The 27355-nt window shown below is 47.1% G+C and overlaps 7 non-coding genes and 1 pseudogene across 7 annotated transcripts; all 8 read left to right on the top strand.

Annotated features, from left to right (window-relative positions):
* The first annotated feature begins 5685 nt into the window (after positions 1–5685).
* On the top strand, positions 5686–5801 carry LOC142190778 (U5 spliceosomal RNA). Its single transcript, XR_012714432.1, has one exon. It is a non-coding gene; the product is annotated as a U5 spliceosomal RNA (small nuclear RNA).
* Positions 5802–6123: 322 nt separating this feature from the next.
* On the top strand, positions 6124–6239 carry LOC142190777 (U5 spliceosomal RNA). Its single transcript, XR_012714431.1, has one exon. It is a non-coding gene; the product is annotated as a U5 spliceosomal RNA (small nuclear RNA).
* A 16200-nt stretch (positions 6240–22439) lies between these two features.
* Positions 22440–22555, top strand: LOC142190875 (U5 spliceosomal RNA). Its single transcript, XR_012714525.1, has one exon. It is a non-coding gene; the product is annotated as a U5 spliceosomal RNA (small nuclear RNA).
* Positions 22556–22878: 323 nt separating this feature from the next.
* LOC142190878 (U5 spliceosomal RNA) lies at positions 22879–22994 on the top strand. Its single transcript, XR_012714527.1, has one exon. It is a non-coding gene; the product is annotated as a U5 spliceosomal RNA (small nuclear RNA).
* Positions 22995–23316: 322 nt separating this feature from the next.
* LOC142190882 (U5 spliceosomal RNA) lies at positions 23317–23432 on the top strand. Its single transcript, XR_012714531.1, has one exon. It is a non-coding gene; the product is annotated as a U5 spliceosomal RNA (small nuclear RNA).
* Positions 23433–23754: 322 nt separating this feature from the next.
* On the top strand, positions 23755–23870 carry LOC142190887 (U5 spliceosomal RNA). The gene has a single exon (XR_012714536.1). It is a non-coding gene; the product is annotated as a U5 spliceosomal RNA (small nuclear RNA).
* A 2495-nt stretch (positions 23871–26365) lies between these two features.
* On the top strand, positions 26366–26539 carry LOC142190749 (U1 spliceosomal RNA; annotated as a pseudogene).
* A 433-nt stretch (positions 26540–26972) lies between these two features.
* LOC142190730 (U1 spliceosomal RNA) lies at positions 26973–27135 on the top strand. The gene has a single exon (XR_012714410.1). It is a non-coding gene; the product is annotated as a U1 spliceosomal RNA (small nuclear RNA).
* The last annotated feature ends 220 nt before the right edge of the window (positions 27136–27355 follow it).

Here is a 27355-nt window from a genome sequence, read left to right as displayed (position 1 = left end):
TTTTTTGAATGTGGAAAGTGTGTAGTTGTTAGGCTGTGATGTTGGGGTAATAGAGGGTCTTTGGTGTGTTAGATGCCCCCAGACATGCTTCCCCTGCTGTCCCAGTGTCATTCCAGAGGTGTTGGCATCATTTCCTGGGGTGTCATAGTGGACTTGGTGACCCTCCAGACACGGATTTGGGTTTCCCCCTTAACGAGTATATGTTCCCCATAGACTATAATGGGGTTCGAAACCCGTTCGAACACACGAACATTGAGCGGCTGTTCGAATCGAATTTCGAACCTCGAACATTTTAGTGTTCGCTCATCTCTAGTCATATACATATTGAAGAGTAAAGCTTACCCATCATAAAAGCAGCATTAGAATAAATTATAGGGCATTAAAAGGACACGCTGGCTCTCACCCGACGCGCGCGTTTCTGCACGCCTGCCTTCTGAGCAGAGTATATACTCAGTGTGAAGGCTCCGCTGCGGTTCCATAGGAATGAATAAAAGCAGCCGGCACACAGCCTTTAACCCCCTGCGCGCCGACTGTGTCCATTCATTCTAATGGGAGGCTAGCTAACATCTCTATTAGCTACTTACCTGCAGAGATGGCTGGTCCAATGCCCGGTGTTCTCGTTCTTCTTCGCGTCGCTGCACCCGCCTCCCAGGTTAGTGTTAAAGAGCTAGGAAGAAGGCTGGGCTTGTGGCTTTTTTTTTAATCCTCTGGCTACTTAGTCTCCCCGGTGCTCGGTGTTCTCATTCTTCTTCGCCTCGCTGCAAATGCCTCACAGGTTAGGAGAGTGTGGGCGGGTACTGGGAGGGGAAACATCACGTCTCCCCGTCCTCTACCCGCCCACACTCTCCTAACCTGTGAGGCATTTGCAGCGAGGCGAAGAAGAATGAGAACACCGAGCACCGGGGAGACTAAGTAGCCAGAGGATTAAAAAAAAATCCTCTGGCTACTTAGTGATTAAAAAACAATCACTACACAGTGTGGATTTTAACAATTAAAGCGTTCAATTGTTAGATTCCATGCTGTATAATGAATAGGATTGTTTTTAAAATCCGTTCTCCGAGTAGTAGAGATGAACGAATGCCGTTCGATCGAATAGGTATTCGATCGAATATCATGGCGTTCGATGTATTCGTTCACAATAGAAAACAAGGCCGCATACACAGTAAAAATTTGTGTCCCCTCCCACCTTCCCTGGCGCGTTTTTTGCACCAATAACTGTGCAGAGGAGGTGGGACGGGAACTACGACAACGGAGGCAGTGAAAAAAATTGAAAAAAAACCCATTGGCTGACGAAAACATGTGACCTCCCATTAATAAGAACAGCCGCCGCCCTATTCGCCATTTTGGCCGTCAGACATAAGGAGAGAAACATATCTGCTGAGGGCTAGATAGTGATTAGCTTCAGATAGGCAGGCAAGAACTAAAGAAGAAAACCAACAGCTCTTCTCAGAGCTATACACTGTAGGGACATCAGTCCAGCTTTCCCCGGATGGTGGAAAACAGGGATACACAACAGATACAACTTCATATATAGCGGAGAAACAGCGTTCATTTTTGGCTGTCCACACACAGAATAGCCAGAATCCACAGCAATTCCAAGTTCATATAGCTGGAAAAAGCCTTGAATTTTGAAGGGGGGGCTTGAAACATAGCATCAATCCACAGCAATTACAAGTTCATATCGCTGGAAAAAGCCTTGAAATTTTTTTTGGAGGGGGCCTGAAACATAGCATCAATCCACTGCAATTACAAGTTCATATAGCTGGAAAAAAACTTTAATTTTTTTTTTTTGGGGGGGGGGAGTCCTGAAACATAGCATCATTTCACAGCAATTACAAGTTCACATAGCTGGAAAAAGCCTTGAATTGTTTGGGGGCCTGAAACAGCATCAATCCACAGCAGTGACTAGTTCATATAGAGCTGGAAAAAGCTTTGAATGTTGGGGGGCCTGAAACATAGCATCAATCCACAGCAATTACAAGTTCATATAGCTGGAAAAAGCCTTGATTTTTTTTTTTTTTTTTTTTTTTGGGGGGGGGGGGGCTGAAACATAGCATCAATCCACAGCAGTGAGTAGTAAGCAGTGTAGATGTGGAGGGAAGCTAAATCAACAAAAACGGTGGGTAGAGGAAAAGGCATGCAAAACTCTACCCTGTTGCAAGACTTATTCCTAGGTCTGGGACACGTTAATGGCCCCCCTGGCCAAATTACCGCCACTGAGGGGCCTACTGTCACCAGGAGGGACACGTTAATGGCCCCCCCTGGCCAAATTACCCCCACTGAGGGACGTAGTGTCACCAGGAGGGACAAGTATAGGCGCATGTTGTGGAAGTACCTGGCCGACCGCAGCTCTGTCCTCTCTGATCCCTCTGTGCCCTACACTTACTCATTTTTTCTGCAATACACTACTCCTGTCAAGTTCCCTTGGGCTCTCAGAGGGGGTGGCCTCAGTGCTGTTCAACTGAGTTCCCTTGGCAATTTGCTGTAAGAGAACCCTGGAGCAACCAACTCTAGGCAGCTACCATAGTTTCCAGCATGGCCTGCACCATCATGCGCCTCTTCCCAGCCACTCCCCATCTCCCAGGTGTTTCATTGCAGGCAGAAGTACAACACAAGCCACCCACATGCCCAAGCCTTTAGCGGCCTCATCTCAGAACTGCTGGCCCTGGAGATGTTGGTGATTATGCTTCTGGATACCCAGGCCTTCCGTCACAAGATGGCAGCTGGGGCACCTCCCTATGTTGGGCCTAGCCGTTACTACTTCTCTTGGTGTGCTGTCCCCACCTTGCGCCTGCACGTGTCCCATAACATCAGTCGGGCCCAGAGCTCCGTGCTTTGTTGCAAGGTCCACCTGACCACTGACGCATGGACAAGCGCCTGTGGTCAGGGATGCTGCTTATCTTTAATGACAGGAAGGGTGAATGTAGTGGAGTCTGGGCCCGGGGTGCAAACTGGGTTGGCCTATCACCTTTCCCAGCCCAAAATTCATGGCAGGAAAGCCTGAAAGCCTACTACGCTGCAACCTCCACCCCAGCTGCAAGCGGTAAACGCTGTAACACTGGCGTGGGGAGATGTCAGCAGGACGTGCGGAAGCTCATCAATTTGGGGGACAGACAGCACACTGCCTCCGAGGTCAGGGATGCCATCCTGGCTGAGATGGCAAAGTGTTTTTCCCTGCTACACCTGGGTCCAGGGAATTTTTTCTTGTGTGATAATGGCAGGAACCTGGTAGCAGATCTGGAGCTTGCCAGACTCAAACACGGTCCACACATGGCCCACGTTTTCAACTTGTTGGTGCAAAGGTTCTTTGAAACCTACACCATTGTGCCTGATATACTGGTCAAAGTGTGGCCATTTTCGTAAGTGAGAAGTAGCCTCTGCTAGGCAGAAAACATTCAGAGCACACTCCTCTCATCTTTACACCGTTGGTTGGCGGTGGAAGACGAGGGGGATGGAGTGGCATTTGATGTCACTGTCCCACACGAGGCTTGAGGGTGCACTTCAGTGCATCCCATTGCTTCACCACAGATGGTGTGAAGGGGAGTGTAAAATGGAGGTAATAGAGAGTGACCCTTACAGTTGGGGGCTGCAAAGTCATGCCAAGTAATACACTGGCACACATGGCTGTCTTCAAGTTGGGTTGCTTTTCAAGAGACAAAGGCATAGTTCACATCATGGAGTGGAAACAATACTGGATTGAACAAAAAATTGGATTGAGCTGATATAGCCTGACTGAATTACTGTAAGGATTGGAGTCAGGGTCAGGCAGTGCAAAGTGACACAGCTGGGAAAGCAACACTGTGCAACTAATGACAAAAGGGGTCGTAGGCCCTGTGGCTATGACTATGCTGTAGTATCTGAGATGAGGCAGACCAATGCACTTCCTAATTGAAGTGCGCCTACCACGGCTCCTAACCTTCTATCCGGCAGCTAGGATAAGGGAAGAGGAGGCCCTGAAAGTCCTAGGGACTGGAGTCACGGGGGTCACACCTAAACAGAAAGCACAGTGTAACTGCAATGCAAAACAAAAGACTAAACAGCATGGAACCAGGGAGGACCACAAGTCCCAGCAAGACACAGAAGAGAAGGCGAGGTCAGACGAGCAAGAGGTCAAGCCAGGAGATATAATAAAGGTACCGAATCAAAAGACAAGGGATAGCCAAAAATACAAGCCGGGTATATAACCAAGGAACAGACCGAATACAAACAGACAGGGAAACAGACTGAGCAGGGGGACAAGGAAACCCAAAGTGAATGGCTGGCAAGGATCCATGCCTGGGTGGGGTTTAAATAGCAGCAGAGAACACACCTGATGGCTAATGACATGGAGACTGAAGGCAAGGAAAAGATTAACCCTTAATGACCTAAGCACACCCAATAGAACTCCTAACACGTCTCCCAGGGAGACGCCGCGCAGCAAGGAGACCGCGGCGACTCCGTATCCTGACAATTACTGTGTATCACACTTAGCTTTAGGGGGGAGACCCTTAAAAATTGGATTGAGCCGATATAGCCTGACTGAATTTCTGAGTCTCCCATTTAAGTTTTGGGGTTACACACCGTGAAAAACTGAAAAGAGCGGACATAGCCTGACTGAAATTCTGTCTCTCACCTAGGTTTTGGGATTACACACCCTGGATATCTGGATTGACCAGACATAGCCTGACCTAATTGCTCTGTATCCTTGTTTTACGGGTTACACAGCCTGAAAAGCTGCTTTGCATGTATATAGCAAGAAGTAACTGCAGTGGATTGCTGCAATCTTTCAAGAAGCAACAAAATTCAAGGTTTTTTTTTCCAGCTATATGGACTTGTAAATGCAGTGGATTGCTGCTATTTTTCAGGCCCCCCCCCCCAAAAAAAAAAAATAAAATAAATAAAAATCAAGCACGCCTCCTTGCTTTTACAGCAGCCGGTCAGCCACTACCTGCAGTTGAGTTCATACCCAAGAGTCTGCCCCTCCTTACTCCCAACATGCCCAATCTTCCCAACAGAGTTATCCCACCCTTGCCCCCTCTAGGGGATAAGGCGTGTGGAATGTTAATGGATAGGTTATAATTCCTTATCTGTTTGTGGTAAGGGTCTCATCTTTGAAGGTGTGTGTGTAGAAACAGGTTCTATAACCTGTTGATCGTTAGCCCAAGACCGGAGTGGTCTGACCAGCATGTAATCTTATCTCTCTTGCTGTGATATATACATCTAGAATTAGTGTAAGATATTGGTTTACACATAAATATTTTAAATTCTTCATTATTTCATGAGAAAGGTCATCCCAGTTTGGAAAGTACTAATGAGATGCAGATTACATTAGATCGTATGCAATAGTCATGTGCCACACCTTATGTTATAGCTCTTCAACCAATCATGTCATTAGAATAGTCCAACCTGCTTTTGTCTGTATTGTATTTAAACTACCTTTTTGCACCATTAAAATCAGAATCCATTTTGATACACCACCATCTGTGTCTTTGTGATTCTCCAGGCTTCAAGGATGGGTGTAGCGTATCCAGGCCTGTTATTTAATTTGGAACTACAGACAACATAAAGGAAAAAAAAGCCAGCTGCATTCAAGGACGGTAATTGAAAAATCCACGGTGATTCTATAAATCAGGAGGAGGCTCTCCTTGAGCTCGCCCAGGACCGGGGCCATGGCCTCGGACCCCGGGGGCGGGCCTCTCACTCGGTATACTCTGGCTTCTCTTCAGAACGAACAAATCTTTCGCCTTTTACTAAAGATTTCCGTGGAGAGGAGCGAAACTGAGTTTTGCAGCAATTTTTGCATGCTCCAGCCTGCTGGGGCTTCCAATGCTTGGGTTGAAAAATAGAACGTGCTTCGGTTCTTGAGCGGCGGCTCTAACTTCTGCTGGCTGGTCGGTGGCTGCTGGCCTTATCTGCATATCCTGAACAGGGCCCACCCCCTTCCCTTCAGCAGGGAATTGGCTGGTCCACGCGGCTTCCAGCTGCCACCTGGAAGCCAAAGGAGCCTGCTGCCACATAGCTCATCTTGCCCTTTGGGGCTGTGATGTTCACTTCATTAGCGGTGCCTCTTCTGGGCGCTCTCCTTGAGCTCGCCCAGGACCGGGGCCATGGCCTCAGACCCCGGGGGCGGGCCTCTCACTCGGTATACTCTGGCTTCTCTTCAGAACGAACAAATCTTTCGCCTTTTACTAAAGATTTCCGTGGAGAGGAGCGAAACTGAGTTTTGCAGCAATTTTTGCATGCTCCAGCCTGCTGGGGCTTCCAATGCTTGGGTTGAAAAATAGAGCGTGCTTCGGTTCTTGAGCGGCGGCTCTAACTTCTGCTGGCTGGTCGGTGTGCAACACTCAGGAGGGCCAGGGCTGGTATCACAGGTAATATCCGATGTGGCCGGCTTTCAGGGGATTAAATCCTGGGTCCCAAATGTGCACAAACTCTCCTTTTTGATGTCCCCGACTACCCTCCCCTGCGTGATATCTGACAATGACAACAGACAACCAGGCTTCGGGGGTAATCGTTGCTTTTCTTTTTACTAGCAGGACAAAGTAATACAAATGTACATATGGAGGACTTCTTCACATACAATACAGCGATCTTTGTAGGTAGTGTCCAATTAGCAGAGGATGGGGCAGAATGCTTTGGATAGCAGTTGCTTGGCAGTTAACTTGTATATACTTGTAAAGATAGCCTGTATCCAGGGGGGTTAGTCCTCAACAAACTGGGTACACGTATATAGAAGAGCAGATACAATTCGGCAACGGGAGACCCTCAATTTCTGCCAGACTAGCTATGGGTTTCTTACTATAGATTTGTCCCAAGGACTTACTTGGATAGAGATATACGTGTGAGGTCCCAGATGTACGGATAAGACAAGTCCATCAACTTCAGCGCTTGTAAGATTAGAGCTTCAGAGGAAAACACTCTCTGAGAAGGGCCTTGAGGACAGAGGAGAACGCATCTCTGCTTGGTGTACCCTGATAGTGGGCAGCCATCATCCGTGCTCCATGTGCTCAGTCTGCTAGCTGTATCATGTCTCAGACTTGTAGCCCCACACAAAAGAACTCAGCCAAAAACGTCCCCAACCCCCTCTAGAGGGGTGGTCACTCAACGCTCCCTCCAGGCCAGTCAAGGGAGCCTGATTGGTCCTGGAGGTCAGCTAATCATAATGGACACTCCCTTTACAGTAACAACTCAAATTACAATGGCAAAGTATAGGCAGGTGCAGTTCACAAAAACATCCACAAGATGCGCATTAATAGACCCCCTGTGTGCTGGCCCTGGAAGAATAGAAATATATAGAAGGAATGAAGGGGGAGGAAAATATTTACCTTATATGAAAATGTCCATGCTATCTCGGTCTGCAGTAGAGCAAATTGGACTAGCAGTACCGGGACATTACATACACCCCCACTAAGAAAAGAGCCGTCCTCGGCGACTAACTAGCGCGGAGGAACCTAGAGAGATGGGATGCGCACAGGTAGTAGGGCTGGATACCTGAGAAACAATAAACAGAATAATGGCAAACAACAATGTGACATGACTTATGTACAAGAACGATACCCCGTGATTATATGCAAAACCAAAACATAATAAACAGTGGAAACATAATGCCAATAGGTGAGTAGAGTCTCTTTCAGCAATAGGGCATTGTCCATGGAAAGGCTCAGGGTAGGCACCATGTGGCAAAAATACAGTCCTCAGTAGTCCATAGGCTGTAAAGAAATATGTAATGCAAAACAAGAACATAACAAAATGCTTGGGATTACCCAGGTACGGAGGCTTAAACGGTTGTTAACTAACTAATTAATAAGAACATAGGTATATGAAAGAGGCAAAGTATATATACACGAAAGGATATGGTTGGTCAGTCTCTATAGCGAGCTGGTAGAGTTCCCTTGGTACTTCGCTCTGATCGCCTCAGCACTTGGTCTTCTACTTGCGTAGGAACACTGGAAACTGGAACTCCATCTTGTGCTGGTTCAGGAGCAGCAATTGGAGCAGCAACACTGGAGTCCGGAATTTCATCTGGTGTTGATTCAGGAGCAGCAACACTGGAGTCCGGAATTTCATCTTGTGTTGGTTCAGGAGCAGCAATTGGAGCAGCAACACTGGAGTCCGGCATTCCCTCTTGTGTTGGTTCCGGGGCAGCAATTGGAACCGGAACATGATTCGGGATAGGAACTGGAACAGGGACAAACTGGTAACAGCTGGGGATAAGAAATTGAGATCTGAAGATCGATTCATCTATAGAAGGCTGTCTTGGAGGAGTTGCCATCACAGGAACTGGTTGGTAGACAGTTGTAGCTTGTGGTGGTGCTGACATCCTCAGTGAGTCCTCTCTGGTGCACAATTTGATACGGTTCCGATGCACTGTTTGTGGAGCCATGCCTGGTTTCTTTACTTCATAAACATCGGACTCTGGATAGGGAATTGCTGTAATGGTGTATGGCTCTGTTTCCCAAAGGGAATCAAGTTTTCCAGTTCTGTGGTACTTCTTTAACCATACTTTGTCACCAATGTGTAAAGGTGTAGCATTAGCTCTTTGGTTGTAGTTCTCTTCTTGTCGTCTGTGAGCTTCCTTCATGCGACAGTCGACTATCTCTTGCGCTTCTTGCATTCGGCGCTGATGTTCTAGAACCCAATCAGTCTTTGGCAGAGGGTTGATCACATCTGGTATCTGAATTCCTAAAGCACGGTCTTTTGGAAGTTGACCTTGTCTTCCAAACATTAAGAAGTATGGTGAATAGCCTGTAGAACAGTGGGTAGTGTTATTGTAGATCTCCACTAATTCATCAAGTAGTTGAGGCCATTCTGCTTGTTTGGTGACAGATGCCGTTCTCAGCATGTTGATGAAGATCTGGTTAACCTTCTCACAAAGTCCATTCCCTTGGGGATGGTAGGCAGTTGTTCTCAGCTTTTTGCATTCATGGAACTGGCATAGTTCTTGGAAAAGCTGTGACTCGAATGCAGGTCCTCTGTCAGTTAGGACTGCTTCAGGACACCCGTAGTGTCTCACATATTCGCGGTAGAATGTGATGGCTGTGGTACGTGCGGTGAGGTCTTTAACTGGCACAACGACAACCCACTTGGAGTAGTGGTCCACCATGGTAAGGGCATATGAGTAGCCTGAACAAGTCGGTGCTAACTTCACATGGTCAAGAGCAACTAGTTCGTTTGGTCTCTGAGTATGGATGGGATGTAGTGGTGCTCTAGCATCCTTCTTACCAGTCTTTGTAAGGTTGCAGGCTGGGCATTCACTACACCAACTCTCAATGTCAGCACGCATTCCAATCCAATAGAAGCGTTGGCGTATGGTGGCTTCAGTTTTCTGCACTCCAAAGTGTCCAGATTGATCGTGGTAGGCATCAAGAATGATCTTGGCATCCCGCCTAGGAATGAGAATTTGGTGCAACCTCTCACCGGAAACAGGATCTAAGGTGTTGCGCAGAATCAAGCCTTTCTGGATGAAAAGTCTTTTGCGCTGCCTCCATAGGCGTTTGAGCTCAGTATCCGTATACCGTCTTCTGAGTCTGACAGGTATTCTTCCAGTGATTAGGTAATCATAGATTTCACCTATGACACGAGATTCTTTCTGGAGGGTTTGCCATCTAGATAGTTCTTGAAGTGGGTCAGATTTCTCTTGAGGACCTTCTTCAGGCTGTGTAGCAGCAATGACGTCCTGCGTAGCAAACTTCTGATAGAAGGGAGGCATCTCAACATCTTCCCACATGTCTTCTTCAGGAGGTTCCTCTCCTATAGGCAAACGGGATAACGCATCAGCGTTTACGTTGGTCTTACCACTGCGGTATTTGAGGTTGAAATAATAGTTCGCCAATCTGGAAGCCCATCTCTGTTCGAGAGCACCTAGCCGTGCTGTGTTTAGGTGAGCTAGAGGATTGTTGTCTGTGTAAACGGTAAATGGTGTAGCCGCAAGGTAGTCTTTGAATTTCTCTGTGATGGCCCACACAACAGCAAGTAGCTCTAACTTGAACGAACTGTAATTGTGATCGTTCTTCTCAGCACCTCTCAAGCTTCGGCTGGCATAAGCGATAACTCTCTCTTTGTTGTCCTGGACTTGTGACAGTACAGCTCCTAGGCCTTGATAGCTGGCATCTGTATAGAGACGGAAAGGATGGCTGTAGTCAGGATAAGCCAGAATTGGAGGAGAAGTCAATAAGGCTTTCAAAGTCTGGAATGCAGTTTCTTGTCTTTCAGACCAATCAATTAGGAGTCTTCTGTTTGAGTTTTCTTTAGGACAACCACGTAGCAATTCTGTCAGTGGTTCCGCTACCTGTGCAAAGTGAGGTATAAAGCGGCGGTAGTAGCCCGCGAATCCTAGAAAACTTCTGACTTCCTTTACTGTCCTTGGAGTTTCCCAGTCTTTGACAGCAGAGATCTTGTCAGGATCAGGCTGGATACCTTCAGCACTGACTACATGGCCTAAGTAATTGACCTTTGGTTTTAGCAGGTGGCATTTTGAAGGTTTTATCTTCAGGCCGTGTTCAATAAGAACCTGGAACACTTCTGCTAGGTTGTTCAGATGGTCTTCATAAGTGCGAGAATACACATCGTCAAGATACAGCAAAACACTCTGGAAATTGAGGTGGCCAAGATATCTCTCCATGAGTCGCTAGAATGTTGCTGGGGCGTTGCACAACCCAAAAGGCATGCTATTAAACTCATAAAGTCCCATCGGGGTGGTAAAAGCTGTCTTTTCTCTATCCTCAGGAGCCATGGGTACCTGCCAGTAGCCACTGGTTAGGTCGAGAGTTGAGAAGTATGCAGCTGAACCAAGAGCAGTGAGGGATTCTTCAATCCGTGGAAGAGGATAGGCATCTTTATGTGTGATGTCGTTCAATCTTCTGTAGTCAACACAGAATCTGATGCTACCATCCTTCTTTCTTACCAAAACGATAGGTGCTGCCCAAGGACTTTGACTTTCTTGGATGACTTTGGTGTCTTTCATCTCCTTTATCAGCTTCTTTACTTGCTGGTAGTTAGCAGGAGGGATTGGACGGTATCTTTCCTTGATAGGAGGATGATCACCTGTGTTGATTTTATGCTGGATCAAAGAGGTTTTCCCAAAATCAAGTGGATGCTTGCTGAAAGCTTGGCTGTGCCGTTTCGCAACTTTGATGACACCATTGATGTGTTCCCTAGGGGTATTCGCATCCCCAATGTTGAGTTCATTCCACCAGAAGGTAGTAGGTTTGTGAGTACCTCCGGCAGGGACATGAATTGACTTTTGATAAGCAAGTGCTTCATCATCTAGGATGTCTTCTGAATCGAGCTGATACAGCTGAGCAACGGACTTAAACTTGTGCAATTCAATAGGTGCATCACTTAGGTTGACTAGCCGTACTGGTACTTTACCGTTGGAGACGGTGACGATGCTTCTGGCGGCTTTCACCAGCGGCTGTCCTTCAATCTGAATAGGATCAAGAAGAGCTTCGTAATCTTCGTTGTTAATGCCTGGACGAACTCGGCACCAGATGAGAGTCTCACTGTTAGGAGTCAGAGTGACGGGTCGGGCATCCTGGATACGGACACGACAGATTTCACCATTACGGTTAGCAAACTTCTGCTGGGTACAGAGCACTTTGATGGTACGTTGTACAGCTTGCCTGTAAGAAAGAGTAGCAGTAGGGAGAGAAGCATGCAAAGCATCTAGCAATTCAGTGAATACATGACGCATAACATTCATGCCTAATACCACTGGTGTAGCCATTCCCTGAGACTCTGTAACAATTACACCTTGTCGTGGTAATTTACGATCACCAATATGAATGGTAGGTTCCCAGTAACCTAGTTGGGATATAGGCTGACCATTACTTGCAATCAAACGTAACTTCACTTTACCCCCAGAATTTACTATACTCCAAACCAAAGAACAGCGTAAAATTTAACTTTTATTAAATAATGTTAAAACAATAACTCCGGGTATATAGAAGATAAAGTGTCAAATTAACTGCATAACCTTCCTAATAAAGCCTTTGCATGAAAATGACTCAATTAGTGTCTAGCTCCCAACTCTCTAGTTCAGAAGCCAAGGGTATGCTTATTGATCCAGAAATAACTTCTCTCCTGGATCAATAACAGATAGACAAATGTCTCATTAATATTTAGAAGACAGAACATTGGCATGCCGTCTATAAAGTAGCAAAATGGGCTAAGGTATTCCTATATTAGGATATAAGCTACCTCCCACTCTGCCCAATGTTAGCTATCCGGCATCAAGCCGATATAGCAGCTGATGGTAATTTGCTGAGGATCTATTCAAAGGTTTTAAGTCCCCATTCACATATAGTATAGTCCCGTCTCAACGCGTTTCCCTCCCGTATCTAGGAGTTCATCAGGAGACTAAATAACTGAAAAAGTCTGTTGCTTCAATCTTACTGCTAATCATTTAGGTATCCTATGCTTTCCATATATCCTAATAGCCAGGAACCCTACCGGAGCCTATCTACCTCCTTTTTTGGCGGCTCACATTTACTTTGGACTCAATAGTCCACTTTCTGTCTATAGAAGATGGGCGGTTAAAACCACCGTTCCCCGTGCCTTGATGGTAGGCACAGGTACCAGGATGAAAGCTGAGGGCATAACGGCATACCACCTACCTTTATACCCAGTCCATAATGTGTGTTATCGCCGGCCTTCCCTGCGCATCGCTCCGAAAAAGGGGCGTGTCCACCGGAACTAACCGTAGGGCACGCCTCCCTCCTCCCATTGGAGCGTGTACACGGAGCTCGGTCGTTATGGTAACGGTGACGCTACTAGCACACCGCTTCATGATCGGAAGCATGTTATTATCTTAGGGCTTCTGAGAGGAACACAAGTAAGTATATATTAGGATATCAACCCAGACTATACATAAAGCCCTGGCCTCATACAATCCCGATCTCAAAAGTATATAAGTAGTCAAAGGTAGATATTGCTGGCAATAGGACAATTACTATTTTTGAAATCATGCGTTTTCTAGGAAAACCGCAACAAAAACGCAACATGTGAATGTACCCTAATGTCACCTATTGTTTAATATATCTGTCAAACAGGACATTTCCATAAATATATGATATACCCTTTCACAAAACGAGGTAACGTAACCCCAATTCCCAAGAGCTAATGTCACTTACTAAACCAATACATCATTAATAAAATAAATAAAAAATAAGATGCATTGTTCAAAACCAGCTACCTATAAAACCACTCCAACATATACATAGTATTGGGGTGTATAACTGGGGGATAAACCTGTTTCGTTATCAATGCGTCTCACCCCATTTTTTTGCTTCCTCTCAAGATAAACCCTAAGACACCCAATCCAATGTTCTTATACCTCAAACAGAAAATTCTTATTTAGTCATGTAAATCTGAGATGTAACATTCCCAACCCTAACAAAAGAGGTGACCCCAAGATGATGGCGCAATATCGGTACACGATCTAATCACCCCATAAAACGAGGAGCCACACTCCAAATATATCTCTTCATAACTACACGTCATGTGGATCTCAATAGAATCCTTAAATGAACGATGCAAAAGAGATAATTTCATTTAGACCATCCGGTTTAACACTTTTCAGCCTATAGGTCCATTTAGCTTCCTGTTGCAGAAGCTTTCTATCCAGATCACCCCTTCGTATGGAGGATGTAACTAACTCAATTCCCTGAAACGTTAGGAATTTCAGATCTCCATTATGCTCCTCCCATAGATGTCTGCTGATGGGTTGATCTTCTTTGCGGTTCACATACCCAATATGTTCTAGAAACCTTCGTCTCAATTCCCTAGAGGTCTTTCCTACATAATTTTTCCCACAACGACAAGTGATCAAATAGATCACACCACAACTTTTACAGTTGATGTAATCCCTTATCTTATAAGAGATGCCAGTTTTCGCACTCCGGAAGGTATCTCCTTTTTGGACATATTGGCATGCTTTGCATCCCCCGCATTTAAACATTCCCTTAGGAACCGACCTATCTAACCAGGTATTGTTCTTCCTTATTGGTTCAAGATGACTATGTACTAAATGGTCCTTTAAATTTCTTCCTCTCCTAAAAGTTATGGAGGGTTTGGGGGTAATGTTACTCCCAATGTCCACATCCAACTGTAAAATCTTCCAATGATTATTAATGATGTCTCTAACACTTTTATGTTTGTTATCATATGTTCCAATCAACCTTATAGCATTCCCCCCCTCCTCCTGTCTCTTCTTAGGCACTAGTAGTTCACCCCGATCACTTTTTGCGGCAAACTCATATGCCGTTTTGATCGTTTCCTCAGGATAACCCCTACATTTAAACCGTTCACATAGGTCTATTGCTTTTGAATTAAACTCCCCCCATTCAGAGCAGTTTCTCCGCATCCTGAGAAATTGCCCCTTCGGGATACCTTTTTTCAGGGGCATTGGGTGGAAACTTTCCCACCTCAATAGGCTGTTTGTTGAGGTGGGTTTACGAAAAACAGTCGAGCTAACCGTGCCATCATCTTTGATCACCATATGTAAATCGAGAAAATTTATTTCTGATGGATGTATCTCCGCCGTGAACCTCAAGTTCAAATCATTAGAGTTCAGGGTGTCCACAAAGGATCTAAATTGATCCGACGTTCCATTCCAAAAGATTAAAACGTCATCAATGTAACGGAGCCATAATAAAATATGCTCCGTACATTGATCCATTGTGTCCGAAAAAACGAGGCGCTCCTCCCACCAGCCCAAAAATAAGTTGGCATATGTGGGCGCAGCCGGGCTGCCCATGGCTGTCCCTTTGAGCTGGTGGAAGAAGCGCCCGTTAAAAGTAAAATAATTTCTCTCCAAAATAAATTCCAGGAGGCGGAGGACAAATCCATTATGAGATGACAACTGACTTCTCCTTTGTTCCAAAAAATAGCGCACAGCCCCACAGCCCAGATTATGTAAAATGGACCCATAAAGACATTCAACATCTAAACTGGCCACCATCGTATTGGGGGGTAAGACAAGATTTTCTAGTTGTCTGAGGACGTCCATAGAGTCCCGGACATAGGAAGGCAACGCAGTAACAAATGATCTTAAGATGGTATCTACGTATGTGCTAATATTCTGCGTCACACTTCCCATGCCCGAGACTATCGGACGCCCCCCCAACGGATCTACCCCCTTATGCACTTTAGGAAGTGCGTAGAACGTGGCTATTTGGGGTTTATTTGGAAGCATGAATTGATATTCTTGTTTTGTAATTAAATCCAGCTCAAGTGCTTCCAAAAGAATGGCACTAAGTTCCCTCACAAACAGATCAGTGGGATCCTTCTCAAGAACCCTATATGATTCTCCAGACATCAGGATATCTTCACACATTTTAATATATGTAGATCTGTCCATCAGGACTACATTGCCCCCCTTGTCGGACGATTTAATGATCAGATTTGCGTCTGATTCCAAAGATTTTAGCGCCGCAAATTCTGATCTATTCAGATTTCGTCCTTCTGATTTAAAGGGGGGCAAGTTTTTAATCTCCTCAATGACTAGAGCCTCAAATGCATCAATATGCCCTGTGTCAAAGATTGGGGGTGATCTCGTACTTTTAGGTCTTAACTCAGTACTAGGTCTAGGGACAGATATACCTTGCCCTTCCTCAAATAGTACTTCTTTGCGGCGCTAAAATCTTTGGAATCAGACGCAAATCTGATCATTAAATCGTCCGACAAGGGGGGCAATGTAGTCCTGATGGACAGATCTACATATATTAAAATGTGTGAAGATATCCTGATGTCTGGAGAATCATATAGGGTTCTTGAGAAGGATCCCACTGATCTGTTTGTGAGGGAACTTAGTGCCATTCTTTTGGAAGCACTTGAGCTGGATTTAATTACAAAACAAGAATATCAATTCATGCTTCCAAATAAACCCCAAATAGCCACGTTCTACGCACTTCCTAAAGTGCATAAGGGGGTAGATCCGTTGGGGGGGCGTCCGATAGTCTCGGGCATGGGAAGTGTGACGCAGAATATTAGCACATACGTAGATACCATCTTAAGATCATTTGTTACTGCGTTGCCTTCCTATGTCCGGGACTCTATGGACGTCCTCAGACAACTAGAAAATCTTGTCTTACCCCCCAATACGATGGTGGCCAGTTTAGATGTTGAATGTCTTTATGGGTCCATTTTACATAATCTGGGCTGTGGGGCTGTGCGCTATTTTTTGGAACAAAGGAGAAGTCAGTTGTCATCTCATAATGGATTTGTCCTCCGCCTCCTGGAATTTATTTTGGAGAGAAATTATTTTACTTTTAACGGGCGCTTCTTCCACCAGCTCAAAGGGACAGCCATGGGCAGCCCGGCTGCGCCCACATATGCCAACTTATTTTTGGGCTGGTGGGAGGAGCGCCTCGTTTTTTCGGACACAATGGATCAATGTACGGAGCATATTTTATTATGGCTCCGTTACATTGATGACGTTTTAATCTTTTGGAATGGAACGTCGGATCAATTTAGATCCTTTGTGGACACCCTGAACTCTAATGATTTGAACTTGAGGTTCACGGCGGAGATACATCCATCAGAAATAAATTTTCTCGATTTACATATGGTGATCAAAGATGATGGCACGGTTAGCTCGACTGTTTTTCGTAAACCCACCTCAACAAACAGCCTATTGAGGTGGGAAAGTTTCCACCCAATGCCCCTGAAAAAAGGTATCCCGAAGGGGCAATTTCTCAGGATGCGGAGAAACTGCTCTGAATGGGGGGAGTTTAATTCAAAAGCAATAGACCTATGTGAACGGTTTAAATGTAGGGGTTATCCTGAGGAAACGATCAAAACGGCATATGAGTTTGCCGCAAAAAGTGATCGGGGTGAACTACTAGTGCCTAAGAAGAGACAGGAGGAGGGGGGGAATGCTATAAGGTTGATTGGAACATATGATAACAAACATAAAAGTGTTAGAGACATCATTAATAATCATTGGAAGATTTTACAGTTGGATGTGGACATTGGGAGTAACATTACCCCCAAACCCTCCATAACTTTTAGGAGAGGAAGAAATTTAAAGGACCATTTAGTACATAGTCATCTTGAACCAATAAGGAAGAACAATACCTGGTTAGATAGGTCGGTTCCTAAGGGAATGTTTAAATGCGGGGGATGCAAAGCATGCCAATATGTCCAAAAAGGAGATACCTTCCGGAGTGCGAAAACTGGCATCTCTTATAAGATAAGGGATTACATCAACTGTAAAAGTTGTGGTGTGATCTATTTGATCACTTGTCGTTGTGGGAAAAATTATGTAGGAAAGACCTCTAGGGAATTGAGACGAAGGTTTCTAGAACATATTGGGTATGTGAACCGCAAAGAAGATCAACCCATCAGCAGACATCTATGGGAGGAGCATAATGGAGATCTGAAATTCCTAACGTTTCAGGGAATTGAGTTAGTTACATCCTCCATACGAAGGGGTGATCTGGATAGAAAGCTTCTGCAACAGGAAGCTAAATGGACCTATAGGCTGAAAAGTGTTAAACCGGATGGTCTAAATGAAATTATCTCTTTTGCATCGTTCATTTAAGGGTTCTATTGAGATCCACATGACGTGTAGTTATGAAGAGATATATTTGGAGTGTGGCTCCTCGTTTTATGGGGTGATTAGATCGTGTACCGATATTGCGCCATCATCTTGGGGTCACCTCTTTTGTTAGGGTTGGGAATGTTACATCTCAGATTTACATGACTAAATAAGAATTTTCTGTTTGAGGTATAAGAACATTGGATTGGGTGTCTTAGGGTTTATCTTGAGAGGAAGCAAAAAAATGGGGTGAGACGCATTGATAACGAAACAGGTTTATCCCCCAGTTATACACCCCAATACTATGTATATGTTGGAGTGGTTTTATAGGTAGCTGGTTTTGAACAATGCATCTTATTTTTTATTTATTTTATTAATGATGTATTGGTTTAGTAAGTGACATTAGCTCTTGGGAATTGGGGTTACGTTACCTCGTTTTGTGAAAGGGTATATCATATATTTATGGAAATGTCCTGTTTGACAGATATATTAAACAATAGGTGACATTAGGGTACATTCACATGTTGCGTTTTTGTTGCGGTTTTCCTAGAAAACGCATGATTTCAAAAATAGTAATTGTCCTATTGCCAGCAATATCTACCTTTGACTACTTATATACTTTTGAGATCGGGATTGTATGAGGCCAGGGCTTTATGTATAGTCTGGGTTGATATCCTAATATATACTTACTTGTGTTCCTCTCAGAAGCCCTAAGATAATAACATGCTTCCGATCATGAAGCGGTGTGCTAGTAGCGTCACCGTTACCATAACGACCGAGCTCCGTGTACACGCTCCAATGGGAGGAGGGAGGCGTGCCCTACGGTTAGTTCCGGTGGACACGCCCCTTTTTCGGAGCGATGCGCAGGGAAGGCCGGCGATAACACACATTATGGACTGGGTATAAAGGTAGGTGGTATGCCGTTATGCCCTCAGCTTTCATCCTGGTACCTGTGCCTACCATCAAGGCACGGGGAACGGTGGTTTTAACCGCCCATCTTCTATAGACAGAAAGTGGACTATTGAGTCCAAAGTAAATGTGAGCCGCCAAAAAAGGAGGTAGATAGGCTCCGGTAGGGTTCCTGGCTATTAGGATATATGGAAAGCATAGGATACCTAAATGATTAGCAGTAAGATTGAAGCAACAGACTTTTTCAGTTATTTAGTCTCCTGATGAACTCCTAGATACGGGAGGGAAACGCGTTGAGACGGGACTATACTATATGTGAATGGGGACTTAAAACCTTTGAATAGATCCTCAGCAAATTACCATCAGCTGCTATATCGGCTTGATGCCGGATAGCTAACATTGGGCAGAGTGGGAGGTAGCTTATATCCTAATATAGGAATACCTTAGCCCATTTTGCTACTTTATAGACGGCATGCCAATGTTCTGTCTTCTAAATATTAATGAGACATTTGTCTATCTGTTATTGATCCAGGAGAGAAGTTATTTCTGGATCAATAAGCATACCCTTGGCTTCTGAACTAGAGAGTTGGGAGCTAGACACTAATTGAGTCATTTTCATGCAAAGGCTTTATTAGGAAGGTTATGCAGTTAATTTGACACTTTATCTTCTATATACCCGGAGTTATTGTTTTAACATTATTTAATAAAAGTTAAATTTTACGCTGTTCTTTGGTTTGGAGTATAGCATTTTCAGATAGTAGATTCAAGTGGAGTTTTTACCCCCAGAATTTAGTATGTCAGAGTCCCAATATTTCTCAAAGGCTTGTTGCCCAATAGTTGTTACTTGTGACCCAGTGTCCACTAAAGCTTCTAATGGTACACCCTCAATCCAAATAGTTATGTACGGGCACTTGGAGTCGAATCTGGATGTCCATGGCGATTGTCCCCCTGGGCCTTTGGATTCACCTCCCGAGGGGCGGCCCTTGGCCTCGGTGGTGTCCCGTTTAACTTAAAGCACTGGTATTTGTAATGCCCAACACGCTCACAGTAAGTACAATAAGGACGTTCACGTTGTGAAGACCGGTCAGGAGGAAGCCTATCAGGACTTGGGCGGCTAGAGTGAGGCTCTGCAGGCAATGTTCTAGATAAAGAGGACTCACATGATGAAGACTGGCCTTTTAATTCCTTTAGGGCTTGGCAAAGAGATTCCACTACCTGAGCAAGGACATCGGTGGTAGAGGGTATAGTGGCAGGAGTAGGAGCCTGTACAGTCTGAGTGGCCTGCATGGGCGCAATAGGAGGTAATGGAGATGCAGCGGAGATTCCACCAGCCAGGTCTGGGGAATATGTGGCAGAGTAATAATTAGCACAAGGTGCATCAGTTCCCACTATTCGTAGGGCCAAAGTCTTAAAATCTAGAAAAGAAATGTCTGGATTTTGGGCTGCTAGCATGCGGAGTTGACTCTGTATTAGCCGTGAGTCCACACCTTCTATGAACCTGTCTGTAATGATGCTTTCTGCAGCAGTAGGATCAATGTTGTCAACTTGGCGCAGAGCCCTATATGCTGACTGGAGGGCAAGTGCATAGTCTCTGAGGGTCTCACCTGGTCTCTGACGTCTGTCATAGAATTTAAGACGAACCTCAGTTGGTGATTGGACTTCGAATTCTTTTCTCAGACGAGTGAGGATCTGGTCAACGGTGGTCTTTTCTGTCGGTGGCCAGGAACGAACTTCCTCAGCAGCTGGACCTTCAAGTTGTCCTAAGAGAAGCTGTACCTGCTGCTTGGGAGAAAGTGATACAAGTTCAAGGGTACGCAATATCTTTTCCTGAAACCCAGCAAGGGTATGAGGATCCCCTCTGTAACTTGGAAGACTGGAGGGTCCTATAAAGAAAGGCAAGCCTGTCGTTCTACCAAGAGCTGGAGCAGAGATGGTAGCTGTCTCCTGAGGTGCAGGAGCACTGGAGGATGAGGTGGTAGTGTTATCTGCGCCAGACAGGGCATCTTGAGGCGATGTAGACATTTTTGCAAAGATTAGGATACTGTCTCTTTAAGTAAAATAATAAGGCTTCTGTCTCTTTTATGAAATGCAAATCTCAGCAAATACAAAGTCACTTTATAAAATGCACTTATCTGTATCCCAGGGATGGCAGGTAACAGCAGACAATGGCAGTTGAGGTTCTGGCAGAAGCTGCAGGCAGGATGGTCACTTTGATCCTTGAAGAGATAAGGAGTCTTTGCAAAAAGAATTGGGGGCAGGAAAGCTGGAGTCCTGTTACAGTTTAGATGGATTTGGATTCAGTGCTTTAGTAAAGATGGCAACACCCAGTTTTGGCACTTGGGGGAAGTTTGGTGGGTGGAGTTTACTCCTGCTGAATTGCCCAAGTAGCTAGTCAATCCAAAATGGTGGAATATACAGTCACACAGCATGGAATACAACAACACAGTCTCGATAAGGCTTTCACCCCCACTTTGTAGAAAGCACTGGTAATTTCGGTTATGCTGGGAGCAGTAGTTCTACAGAGATAACATACAGTCTTTGAGGCAGGCACAGAGACACAATGCTTTCACCCCCACTTTGTAGAGAGTACTGGTGATTGCGGTTAGTCTGGGAGCAGTAGTTCTCCAGAAGCAACATACAGTCTTTAGGTAGGCACAGAGGCACAATCCTGTTCGTGACGCCACAAAAAGGTTAAGGGTTTGCAACACTCAGGAGGGCCAGGGCTGGTATCACAGGTAATATCTGATGTGGCCGGCTTTCAGGGGATTAAATCCTGGGTCCCAAATGTGCACAAACTCTCCTTTTTGATGTCCCCGACTACCCTCCCCTGCGTGATATCTGACAATGACAACAGACAACCAGGCTTCGGGGGTAATCGTTGCTTTTCTTTTTACTAGCAGGACAAAGTAATACAAATGTACATATGGAGAACTTCTTCACATACAATACAGCGATCTTTGTAGGTAGTGTCCAATTAGCAGAGGATGGGGCAGAATGCTTTGGATAGCAGTTGCTTGGCAGTTAACTTGTATATACTTGTAAAGATGGCCTGTATCCAGGGGGGTTAGTCCTCAACAAACTGGGTACACGTATATAGAAGAGCAGATACAATTCGGCAACGGGAGACCCTCAATTTCTGCCAGACTAGCTATGGGTTTCTTACTATAGATTTGTCCCAAGGACTTACTTGGATAGAGATATACGTGTGAGGTCCCAGATGTACAGATAAGACAAGTCCATCAACTTCAGCGCTTGTAAGATTAGAGCTTCAGAGGAAAACACTCTCTGAGAAGGGCCTTGAGGACAGAGGAGAACGCATCTCTGCTTGGTGTACCCTGATAGTGGGCAGCCATCATCCGTGCTCCATGTGCTCAGTCTGCTAGCTGTATCATGTCTCAGACTTGTAGCCCCACACAAAAGAACTCAGCCAAAAACGCCCCCAACCCCCTCTAGAGGGGTGGTCACTCAACGCTCCCTCCAGGCCAGTCAAGGGAGCCTGATTGGTCCTGGAGGTCAGCTAATCATAATGGACACTCCCTTTACAGTAACAACTCAAATTACAATGGCAAAGTATAGGCAGGTGCAGTTCACAAAAACATCCACAAGATGGCGCATTAATAGACCCCCTGTGTGCTGGCCCTGGAAGAATAGAAATATATAGAAGGAATGAAGGGGGAGGAAAATATTTACCTTAAATGAAAATGTCCATGCTATCTCGGTCTGCAGTAGAGCAAATTGGACTAGCAGTACCGGGACATTACAGGTGGCTGCTGGCCTTATCTGCATATCCTGAACAGGGCCCGCCCCCTTCCCTTCAGCAGGGAATTGGCTGGTCCACGCGACTTCCAGCTGCCACCTGGAAGCCAAAGGAGCCTGCTGCCACATAGCTCATCTTGCCCTTTGGGGCTGTGATGTTCACTTCATTAGCGGTGCCTCTTCTGGGCGCTCTCCTTGAGCTCGCCCAGGACCGGGGCCATGGCCTCGGACCCCGGGGGCGGGCCTCTCACTTGGTATACTCTGGCTTCTCTTCAGAATGAACAAATCTTTCGCCTTTTACTAAAGATTTCCGTGGAGAGGAGCGAAACTGAGTTTTGCAGCAATTTTTGCATGCTCCAGCCTGCTGGGGCTTCCAATGCTTGGGTTGAAAAATAGAGCGTGCTTTGGTTCTTGAGTGGCGGCTCTAACTTCTGCTGGCTGGTCGGTGGCTGCTGGCCTTATCTGCATATCGTGAACAGTGCCCGCCCCCTTCCCTTCAGCAAGGAAATTGGCTGGTCCACGCGGCTTCCAGCTGCCACCTGGAAGCCAAAGGAGCCTGTTGCCACATAGCTCATCTTGCCCTTTGGGGCTGTGATGTTCACTTCATTAGCGGTGCCTCTTCTGGGCGCTCTCCTTGAGCTCGCCCAGGACCGGGGCCATGGCCTCGGACCCCGGGGGCGGGCCTCTCACTCGGTATGCTCTGGCTTCTCTTCAGAACGAACAAATCTTTCGCCTTTTACTAAAGATTTCCGTGGAGAGGAGCGAAACTGAGTTTTGCAGCAATTTTTGCATGCTCCAGCCTGCTGGTGCTTCCAATGCTTGGGTTGAAAAATACAGCGTGCTTCGGTTGTTGAGCGGCGGCTCTAACTTCTGCTGGCTGGTCGGTGGCTGCTGGCCTTATCTGCATATCCTGAACAGGGCCCGCCCCCTTCCCTTCAGCAGGGAATTGGCTGGTCCACGCGGCTTCCAGCTGCCACCTGGAAGCCAAAGGAGCCTGCTGCCACATAGCTCATCTTGCCCTTTGGGGCTGTGATGTTCACTTCATTAGCGGTGCCTCTTCTGGGCGCTCTCCTTGAGCTCGCCCAGGACCGGGGCCATGGCCTCGGACCCCGGGGGCGGGCCTCTCACTCGGTATGCTCTGGCTTCTCTTCAGAACGAACAAATCTTTCGCCTTTTACTAAAGATTTCCGTGGAGAGGAGCGAAACTGAGTTTTGCAGCAATTTTTGCATGCTCCAGCCTGCTGAGGCTTCCAATGCTTGGGTTGAAAAATAGAGCGTGCTTCGGTTCTTGAGCGGCGGCTCTAACTTCTGCTGGCTGGTCGGTGGCTGCTGGCCTTATCTGCATATCCTGAACAGGGCCCGCCCCCTTCCCTTCAGCAGGGAATTGGCTGGTCCACGCGGCTTCCAGCTGCCACCTGGAAGCCAAAGGAGCCTGCTGCCACATAGCTCATCTTACCCTTTGGGGCTTTGATGTTCACTTCATCAGCGGTGCCTCTTCTGGGTGCTCTCCTTGAGCTCGCCCAGGACCGGGGCCATGGCCTCGGACCCCGGGGGCGGGCCTCTCACTCGGTATGCTTGGGCTTCTCTTCAGAACGAACAAATCTTTCGCCTTTTACTAAAGGTTTCCGTGGAGAGGAGCGAAACTGAGTTTTGCAGCAATTTTTGCATGTTCCAGCCTGTTGGGGCTTCCAATGCTTGGGTTGAAAAATAGAGCGTGCTTCGGTTCTTGAGCGGCGGCTCTAACTTCTGCTGGCTGGTCGGTGGCTGCTGGCCTTATCTGCATATCCTGAACAGGGCCCGCCCCCTTCCCTTCAGCAGGGAATTGGCTGGTCCACGCGGCTTCCAGCTGCCACATAGCTCATCTTGCCCTTTGGGGCTGTGATGTTCACTTCATTAGCGGTGCCTCTTCTGGGCGCTCTCCTTGAGCTCGCCCAGGACCGGGGCCCCATAGTGGGGGACTGCGTTCGCGCTTTCCCCTGATTTTCGCTGGTTGAAAGACAGTGCTCATTCCTTGCTTCCTCTCACTTGCTTGTTTGTTGCTCGATGCTGAAGTATAAACCAAAGTCACGCAGGCAGCTGCTTCCTGCCTGACTCTGCTGCCCAGGAACGCAGCCGCCGGAGCACGGTTTCTGGAAGCCGCCATCCATTCGCCCCCTCCCCTTTCGTGTTATGCTAATTGCCCTTGCTGCACTGCATCTTGGAAATGCCTAGCCGGGAACATTTGTATGCAGGCAGCAGGGTGTCGGGGAGAGGGATGGAGCTCAGCCCGTGCTACGGCCGCCTACCGAGGAAAATGCATGCGTTGTGGCATTGCACCACGCAATTGGATCTCTGTCGGCCAAGGGCCAATGCCTCCCCAATGCGGCAGGGCTGCAGCGGAGGGGCGCTGGCCTAGCAGTCGGTAAGTAACTCATACTAACCTGGCAGGGGAGATTCTATGAACAGCAAGGTGGCTTTCCCAGATCATTGGTCTCCATGCTCGCCCAGACCTGCGAGAAGATCGGCCGGGCTTCGGGGGCAAAAGTTAACTGCGGGAAGTCAGAGGTCATGCTCTTTGGAGATTGGCAGCTGGCTTCATCCTCTTCTCTTCCTTTCACAGTGCAACTGGAGTTCATGAAGATCCTGGGAGTCTGGTTCGGAAAGGAGGGAGCGGCTCTGAGGTCCTGGAATGAGCGTTTGGCGAAGTGCAACCAGCGGATTGCATTGTGGAGCCTCAGACAGCTTTCGCTGGAAGGGAAGACACTGGTCCTGCGGAATGAGATCCTGCCTGTGCTCCAGTACACCGCGCAGGCCTGGCCACCTCTCAACACCGTGGTCAAAGCCATCTACAGGATCGTCTTCCGCTTCATCTGGGGCTCGAAGATGGACAGGGTGAAGCGGGCCGTCATGTACAAGGACCCGTCCAAAGGAGGTAATGGTGTCCCCAACATCCCCACTCTGTTGAGACTAACCTTTGTTTGTGATTGTGTCCGCAGAACCCTGATGACCGGAAAGGAGTCGGCAGTCCGAGCCATGTCCCGTTTGTTCCTGTTACCCCTGTGGCGTCGCCTAGGATGGGACAAGTGGAACAGCTCTGTCCCTTACAACTGGACCGTCCCCTGGCACTACAGAGACGTCATTCGGTTCATGAGGGAGCACCAGCTGGAGGGGCTCAAGCCTGACCTTTGGAAACCCAAGACGGTCCACAAGCTCATCCGAGCTAAGGACACCATGGAGGAGATCCCAGGGCTGCCGGCTGGAACCGTGGAGGTCGTTTGGAAGAACATCTCTTCGGCCCAGCTGACCAACGGGCACAAGGACATGTCGTGGATGGCCGTGCAGGGAGGATTGGCGGTGAGGTCGTTCACGCATGACCGCAACCTGTGCAAGAAGCGCTACTGTCCCAGATGTCCCTTCATGGAGGAGACCACCCACCATCTTTTCTGGGCCTGTCTGTTTGCTCAGGGTCTGTTGGATGCCCTGGAGGACGATCTGCAGGACTCTGTCCCCAGGAGCAACCTTTTTTACCATTTGGTTTTTTATGGACTGTTCCCGGGGATCCACAGAGAGACTGACTGTGAGAAGGCCTGGCGCATCTTGAACTGCTTCAAGGACGCTATCTGGTTCGCCAGAAACAGGCTTGTTCTCAGGAGGGAACAAGTCACCTTTCAGGACTGCCGCAGGTTCATCCATAGTCTGCTCCGGAACTACTCCATCTTGGACAGCCTGAGAGGCGAAGACGAAGAAGAAGACTGAGGCCTTTTTCCTCGATTGTTTCCTCCATTTTGCGCTTTTGTTTTTGCAGGACTGTGTATTTGGTATGTTTGCCCTGACAAAGCCCTAAGCCAGTCTCCCTCCCTCTCCCCCTTCCTCCCCCACGCTGGCTTGGGTGCTCTGGCAGAACTATTGTTCTAGTCAGAATAGGAATTGTTTGCCTCCCTCATGTCTGTGTGTTTTTCAATAAAGCTTCAGGCCTGTGTTTACTCCCTTCCCCCCCTCCTCCACATGTCAGATAGCCAGTTGTTGAATGCATGCATGCTGTGGGGCTACGAAGTACTGGTATGGGGTGGGGTAAGATGGAGCACTCAGGGAGATTTCTTCCTGGAGCTCTGCCTTGCCCTGCTCCATGAGGTATGGGATCGTATTTATTTATTATGCAAGTATTGTATGTGGTGTATCATATGCTCTGCGTCGCAGTACTTTGTAATTATTTGGATTGACGACGGATAGTGAATAAAGCTATTTCAATACCGTGGTTCTCCCAGGGCGAGGCTCATCCATCGAACTCCGGGTGTGCTGACCCCTGCGATTTCCCCAAATGGGAAACTCGACTGCATAATTTGTGGTAGTGGGGGACTGCGTTCGCGCTTTCCCCTGATTTTCGCTGGTTGAAAGACAGTGCTCATTCCTTGCTTCCTCTCACTTGCTAGTTTGTTGCTCGATGCTGAAGTATAAACCAAAGGCACGCAGGCAGCTGCCTCCTGCCTAACTCTGCTGCCCAGGAACGCAGCCGCTGGAGCTCGGTTTCTGGAAGCCGCCATCCATTCGCCCCCTCCCCTTTCGTGTTATGCTAATTGCCCTTGCTGCACTGCATCTTGGAAATGCCTAGCCGGGAACATTTGTATGCAGGCAGCAGGGTGTCGGGGAGAGGGATGGAGCGCAGCCCGTGCTACGGCCGCCTACCGAGGAAAACGCATGCGGTGTGGCATTGCACCACGCAATTGGATCTCTGTTGGCCAAGGGCCAATGCCTCCCCAATGCGGCAGGGCTGCAGGGGAGGGGCGCTGGCCTAGCAGTCGGTAAGTAACTCATACTTACCTGGCAGGGGAGATTCCATGAACACCAAGGTGGCTCTCCCAGGGTGAGGCTCATCCATTGCACTCCAGGTGTGCTGACCCTGCAATTTCCCCAAATGTGGGAAACTCGACTGCATAATTTGTGGTAGTGGGGGACTGCGTTCGCGCTTTCCCCTGATTTTCCCTGGTTGAAAGACAGTGCTCATTCCTTGTTTCTTCTCACTTGCTAGTTTGTTGCTCAATGCTGCCCTGTGCAGTGCACTCAGATGGTTAGACTATCGGAACCTGCTGCTGCTGCCGCCACAGTGTTAGCAAAGCGTTCCAGGTGGCCTTTGTCTCCCTCTAGTGGATGAGCGACAGTCCACTCATTCAGTCACACCGCTGGAACTTTAGAGTT

Source organism: Leptodactylus fuscus, chromosome 1 (assembly GCF_031893055.1).
Source record: "Leptodactylus fuscus isolate aLepFus1 chromosome 1, aLepFus1.hap2, whole genome shotgun sequence".
Taxonomy (NCBI): Eukaryota; Metazoa; Chordata; class Amphibia; order Anura; family Leptodactylidae; genus Leptodactylus; species Leptodactylus fuscus.
The sequence above is the reverse complement of the archived record's forward strand: the minus strand, read 5'-3'. Positions and strand labels throughout refer to the sequence as shown.